General features: G+C 38.2%; 1 long non-coding RNA gene across 1 annotated transcript; it reads right to left on the minus strand.

The window, feature by feature from the left end:
- Nucleotides 1–433: 433 nt before the first annotated feature.
- On the minus strand, nucleotides 434–6,343 carry LOC130013970 (uncharacterized). Its single transcript, XR_008788940.1, has 3 exons — nucleotides 6,194–6,343; nucleotides 5,631–5,835; nucleotides 434–1,891 (listed from the first exon to the last, which is right to left on the minus strand). It is a non-coding gene; the product is annotated as an uncharacterized LOC130013970 (long non-coding RNA).
- Between the last annotated feature and the right edge of the window lie 335 nt (nucleotides 6,344–6,678).

Genomic DNA, 6,678 nt, shown 5'->3' on the forward strand with positions numbered 1-6,678 from the left:
ATGCAGAAGGGGAGAAAAGGGACACAGAGAGAATTGCTATAAATAGGCGAACTACAATTTGTACCGAGATGGTAAAATTTAATGGTGGTCTGCATCCATAACTGGTTTGCTGATTAAGATCATTTGATAATTATAAAATGAAATAAAGGGAGATAATATTCGAGTCAGAGGTTTAGCCGTTTTAAAATAAAGGGAGATAATGAACTACATTACTGATTAAAGGACCTAAGTCCGTAACCCAAAATCCTCTAAAATCTTCGACATCGAAAACACGAATTATTGGTCAACTTAAATCAACATTGATGATGTAAACTTACCGGGAAAAGATGAGGTTCTGATATCCGATATTTAAGATAAAATAGTTTTTTTAACATTTGTACCATAATGCGCTTCAGCCCCAGTTGTATTGAGAGACTCGAGGGACGAGGCTAGACACATTGCACCAAATCAAATGGAGTTATGTAGACTAGAAAAACTAGACGCTAGAAATTTGCACTCGATTGAGATTGCTGACTTATTTCGCCGAACATAACTGATTTGAAATTGGAGTAAAAACGGAAACCATTAAATGTAAATCAGTTTATATACATTCATATTACAGTATTATATGCGTTGCGACCCACTTTTGTGAATTTCTAGGTCCCAAATGTTAGCGATTTAGCTCCTTTAAGATCAAATGGCCATAAACAAATAAATCGAAGATCAAGAATATATTGAAATAAATTTTGGAATTGTGTTAGCCATCATGAAGAATAAAAATGTATTAAAATAAAAATACTGAAATGGGGTTAGCTTTAATTAGATGAGGAAATAGAACCATGAAGAGTTTTGGCATACTGCACGCAGCGACCCATCTACGTCATACTTCCCAGAATGTGACACTGCCCTGATTAGCCTCCATTTAAAACGCTCACGTGATCATTTTGGGGCGGGACTTATCGACTAGACAACAGAGTAGACAACAGAGTAAAAATAACCCAAGCACGGGGGTTTTATGTAAACACGCCATGTCGCTGACACTCGCGTAAAAGCTATATATAATATGTGCTATAGGTAATATTGCAATAAATTCTTTACCATTGTAAACTGTCCTTAGAGTTTCAATCTGTTTATCTTTCAAAACAAGGTTAGATACTCCTAAATTTGTTTTCGACTCTGTGAAATTATGTTTCATGGGCGCCGCCATATTGAATAATTAGAGGACTATTTTGTGATTAGGCTTTGATTAGTTTGACATCTGTCATACACACAGTGGCTAAATAAACATATTTAATTACATTCATTATGACCAAAGAAAAGAAATAAATACTTTTAAAAATTTCTAAAAGCATACTCAGTGTTTTCGACTAAAATCGTCGATGTAGGAATTAAAATGTCGGTTAATTAGCTTAGGGCCTATTCTCAGCCGGAGCTAGCTGTAGATAGGCAGCCTAAGTTTGGGATGGGTTTTGGGTCACGGGTAACCGATTAAGATTCCTTAATACAATGCATAACAAAAGCGCCACCAAAATCAGACTTCTCGCTTTCTTCTGGCCTTTTCATGTGGTTCCAACTCTGTATTGAAAACCCAGCACCTTTCCAGCATGATTTCACTTCATCTGCGCTTATATCCAAGGAAAAGAATTTCTGATCCCCGACAAAATAATAAGTCGCGTCCAATACACCAACGATAACCAAATGCCCACCAATTTTAAGATATTTTGATATTTTCTTGGCGATTTTTCCGTATGTGTCTACATCTGGAGGTGCAACGTCCATACAAAGACTGGTTGTGATGACGTCAAATAAGGGGAAGTAACTTCCTTTAAATATATCATCTTGTAGCAGGTCACAAGGAAATATTCCACAGATTTTGTCTTTCAAATCATCAGAAAGTTTTGTCCAGGGTTGACTGAAAAAGATACATTTTTTTAAATTTATTTTCCTGTCTTTTGTGGTTTAGCTGTGTAAACCAAGATATGCATTGCCTATCCATCCAAAAGAATTACTAGACTCTTGTACACGAGATCTTACCTTTCTAAGGATAACGTATAGTCGTGCGGATGGGACGAAAAAGCGAGGTCGAGTGCGGACCAGACTGCGCATTGCCTATATATCCAAAGGAATTACTAGTCTCTTTATTTATATTAGAATTTTGCTTGCATCAATACCAATTTGTACACGAGATGTTACATGTCTTGAGATACCGTATAGTCGTGAGGATGGGACGAAAAACCCGTGTACACATTGGCGTGCACGTAAAAGAACCCATGGCAATTTGAATTCAATATAAGAGTAGGCGTAGCGCCGCTGTCTGGTCAAAATGTCCCTCAAAGCCCACTGTATGGCTTATACCTGCCTTCATTAGCCCAGTCGGAACAGAGCAGTAGAACGTTAAACCCTATTTCATGTCATTTATTTTAATTGTCTGTGACCATTGGTTGTCAACTTTAACTATAAAAGATGCACTCCATGCCCACACTCAGTCCTCTCTAGCTCGAAGTCATTCTGGAAGCGCGGGCCAGACTGCGCGAGTAGACGAGGCCATATATGGGTACGAACAATCCAAACCATTACACAAAATTCGAAGTCCTAAAAAAACGGTACAGGCAAAACAGTGTATTCAGCAAATGGACTGTTCACCGTGTACAAAGTACACGACAAACAGTGGTAACAGGTGTCCGGAAGAGTAAGATTGCCCTGTCTGGCGCCACACCCGCCATAGCTGCATCCAAACTATTAGACGAAATCTCGGTAAAATAGCGTGATTGGCCAATGGACTATCCGTATGCAAAATACACGTGATGAACAGTGTTAACGATGTAGTAGACATAATCAGGGAGATAGTATACGCGTCAATTAAATATATCTAGAATAATAGCCGAGAGAGACATGTTATATTTACCAATCAAGTCAATAGGACGGTCATAAGACTTTTTAAAGGTTTTTTTATAAGTTTAGTGCGCAAGTATACCTGTAGTTGAAGCTTAGATGACACATGCCACGATCAGAATAAAGGGAACAAGCTCTCGCGTAACGAATTAGCTGAGACACAAACACTCCATAAGCTGATGATATTGGAATGTTACTACTAATAAATGGAAAGTTAACAATCGGAAAGCCAAAATCATCACATTTATCGTACAACTTAACACCCAGTTTATGGCAATTGTCAGTAGTGTTTTTATTTTCGAGCTCATCAGGATATATGAATTCTACATAATCACTAAATTTGGGATTATTCAGTGATAGAACATCATCGATATATCGATAAGTGAAATTAAAATGTCTGACTAATCGTTTATTGTTTTTACGAGTGCCTGTATGTAATGGGCTTCGTAGGAACAGAGAAACAAATCAGCAAGCAAAGGTGCACAGTTGGTGCCAATGGGGATACCTACTACTAGCTGATATATTTCCCCTCCAAATTCAACAAAGATATCAATTTAAAAATCCAACATCTGAATTATCTTGTTGGCGGTGAATTTATCTTTGGAATCACTATGCTTCTTAACGAAATATGTGGAATTGTAATTAACAACTAAATATTGATATCTAAACTAATCTTACCTAATACCAATTTAAATAGATTCCAGGGCCCGATTCCTAGAAAATTCTTAAGCACGTTCTTGTGCTTAGATTTAAGTAGACTTTGCATTTAAGTCAACTTACCTTATTTTGTGTTCCCAGAAAATTCTTAAGAACGTTCTTGTGCTTAGATTTTAAGTAGACTTCATTATAAGCACAAGAACGTTATTATGCGTTCCAAGAAAAAACTTAAGCACAACTTCGTTCTTAAACATAGTCAATCTAAGCACAAGTCCCAAGCAAGGTATACGGCTTGCTTACCAACCTTAAGTCTGTTTCTGCTTCAAAAAGATGGCTGACCGTAGAATTTTTCGACGGCAATTCAGACACCTTTTGATATCAAAGAGACAATTACAAGACAGAGAAATATTTCTCCAGAAGAAATTTCAAATTAAGAATGCTAGGCCTATAGAAAATTTCGCTTCTAGGCCTACCCTGAAACCATTTTATTTATTTGCCAATTAGAAAACAATAGGCTACAAACACACAGGCTACTTTAAGATCAGGCGCTCTCACAATTATTCAGATAGTTTGTATGTGTCTGCGTTTTTTTATCTTGTGGCACATTTTATATGTTTATAGGGGACATGTCAAATGCATCGAAATGAACCATTATATATGACGTCAATGAAGCAGACGACAAATTCGCATACCAAAGTTGTTTTTATGACGTTAAAGAACATCGTAGTCTCAGTTTATGGTAAACTTTACCAGTCACAATGTGCTTAGACTTATACTTGACTTATGCTTTCGTAAGAATGATCTTGAGAATTTTCTAGGGACGGTAAGCAAAAGTGAAGCATGACTTTGTGCTTACTTTAAGAATTTTCTAGGAACAGGGCCCTGGTGTGTGATTATACAATGCTCCGTATTTCTGCAATATTCTACTATGCACTGGTTAATTGAGCATAATGAATATAGCCGCGAATGTCATTATTATTATAATTCAATTTATATAGCGCTTCATTATAAATGAGTGTTTCTAAGCGCATTCACAAAAAAACCCCAGTTCAAAACCATTTTTGAAAACTGGGGAGTACAATTACACAGAGTTGCATATCAGGTGCTTGTATGTTATCATAATAGACCTCTGGTTAATCTCGATTGATTTGCTACGCTGCAATGTGTTGGTTGTTGACCTGACTGTTAACCAGTCATGATTTGTTACAGGAATGGGGGGGGGGGGGTCACGGTGGCTAAGCGGGTAAGACGCTGGCTCGCTCGGCTGGAGGTCGGGTGTTTGATCCCTGCATTGGCAGATTTTCCGGCGTGGTTCCCCCTTGTCAGTGATGCATCCATGTGACCCACAAGGAAAGCTGTCTAGCCGTTCGGATGGGACGAAAAGCCCCGTGTACACATTGGCGTGCATGTTAAAGATCCCTTGACAGTTGGAATTCGATATAAGAGTAGGCCGTAGTGCCGCTGTCCGAGCAAAATTTCCCTCATAGCACACAGTATGGCGTACGCCCGTCTTCATTATCTCAGTCGGAGCAGAACAGTAGGACGCTAAACCCCATTTCATTTCACTTCATGACAGAAATTTCCGACAGTGTTTAAGTGATTTCCGATAGTGTTTGAGTAGGATAAGGTCTCATCTAATCAAACAAAACACTGCGAGGGGTATGACATTACCGTAAAATATTTCTACTCGGCTGCATTGAAGTTCTAACTAAATATTACAAAATTCAATCACATACTGCCTTATTAATATCCAAACTGACAGAATTCTGCAATTACTTCAATATCAGAAATGAAATGGGGTTTATTGTCCTACTGTTCTTTTCCAGCGTGGTTTCCCTTTGTCAGTGATGTAGGATGGAGGGCCTGACAAGGACAGCTGTCTAGTCGTTCGGATAGGACGAAAAAACGAAGTCCCGTGTACACATTGGCGTGCACGTAAAAGATCCCTTGGCAGTTGGACTTCGATATAAGAGTAGGTCGTAGCGCCGCTGCCCGGGCAAAATTTCCCTCATAGCATACTATATTGCGTATGCCCGTCTTCATTAGAGCAGTTTAGGAGCAGAACAGTAGGACGTTAAACCCCATTTCATTTCATTTCCTACCTTTTTTCGCTTAAATTTGTCAAAAATTCAAAAATACTGGAATATTCTTGTTTACCAGATCCAAACAAAGCATCATACAGATATTTTCTATTAACCGTTGAGAAATCTGTTAGGTATATATCTTGAACAAACGGAACTGCAGGAATTACAGAATGTGGAACAGGACCAGTTCCAATGTCCAGTAATCGTGAACCCTTCACGGTACCTAAAGATTTAAATACAAGTTTAAACTTCTGTATAACGTCGATAATCATTAAAAGAGAGGTTGGCAGGACTACGATAATCAAAAGGCATGTTGGCACACAATGAAACATACGCCCACGTGCACACCGATGTGTACACGTAACCTCGTTTTGGGGTTTTTCTTTCTTTCACTCGAACGACTAGTCACCGTTCTTTGTATCTTAAAAGTGTTAACACGATTTACAAACCGTATTTGACAAACAGAGGCGTTTATGGTCAATTCGACCCAAACTAGGTCAGTACATCATATATAAGGATCTTTATAATGTACGATGGGGAACATTTATAACACAATTTAGAAACCGTATTAATCACTTTACCTGTTTTAAAGACATCATGTAGACATTTTAATACAAAGGGAATTACTCCACCCTCGATTGTATCGTCTAAAACGGTATAATATGTTTTAACATAAGCATCATGATCAAAATGAGTATTATAATCTTCATCTCTCAGTAGCCTGCTATCCGCCATTGTAGTGGGTTGTTTTTGAAGCTGACGCCGTTATCACGCGACCTCTTTTAACCTTAACCTAAATAACCCAGTGGCCCTAGGGTGACCCGTGCTCTATACAGAAAGTTGGTCTCGACACGGCTAAAAGTGCACGCTTCAGTTGCGTGTCTCGAACTGATTTCTGACTACCCCGCACTCTCTTTGAGTCGATAAATAGCCATGGCACGTGCAATTCTCTACAAATATATCAACTATTACAGCCGTAAAAAATCTATTGTTGACGATTTTGAATAGTAGTAAAATTTAACTTCTTGGTTATTACAGCAGCTTTAGAAATTACGTTTGTTTTATT

Source organism: Patella vulgata, chromosome 1 (genome assembly GCF_932274485.2).
Source record: "Patella vulgata chromosome 1, xgPatVulg1.2, whole genome shotgun sequence".
NCBI classification, from domain to species: domain Eukaryota; kingdom Metazoa; phylum Mollusca; class Gastropoda; family Patellidae; genus Patella; species Patella vulgata.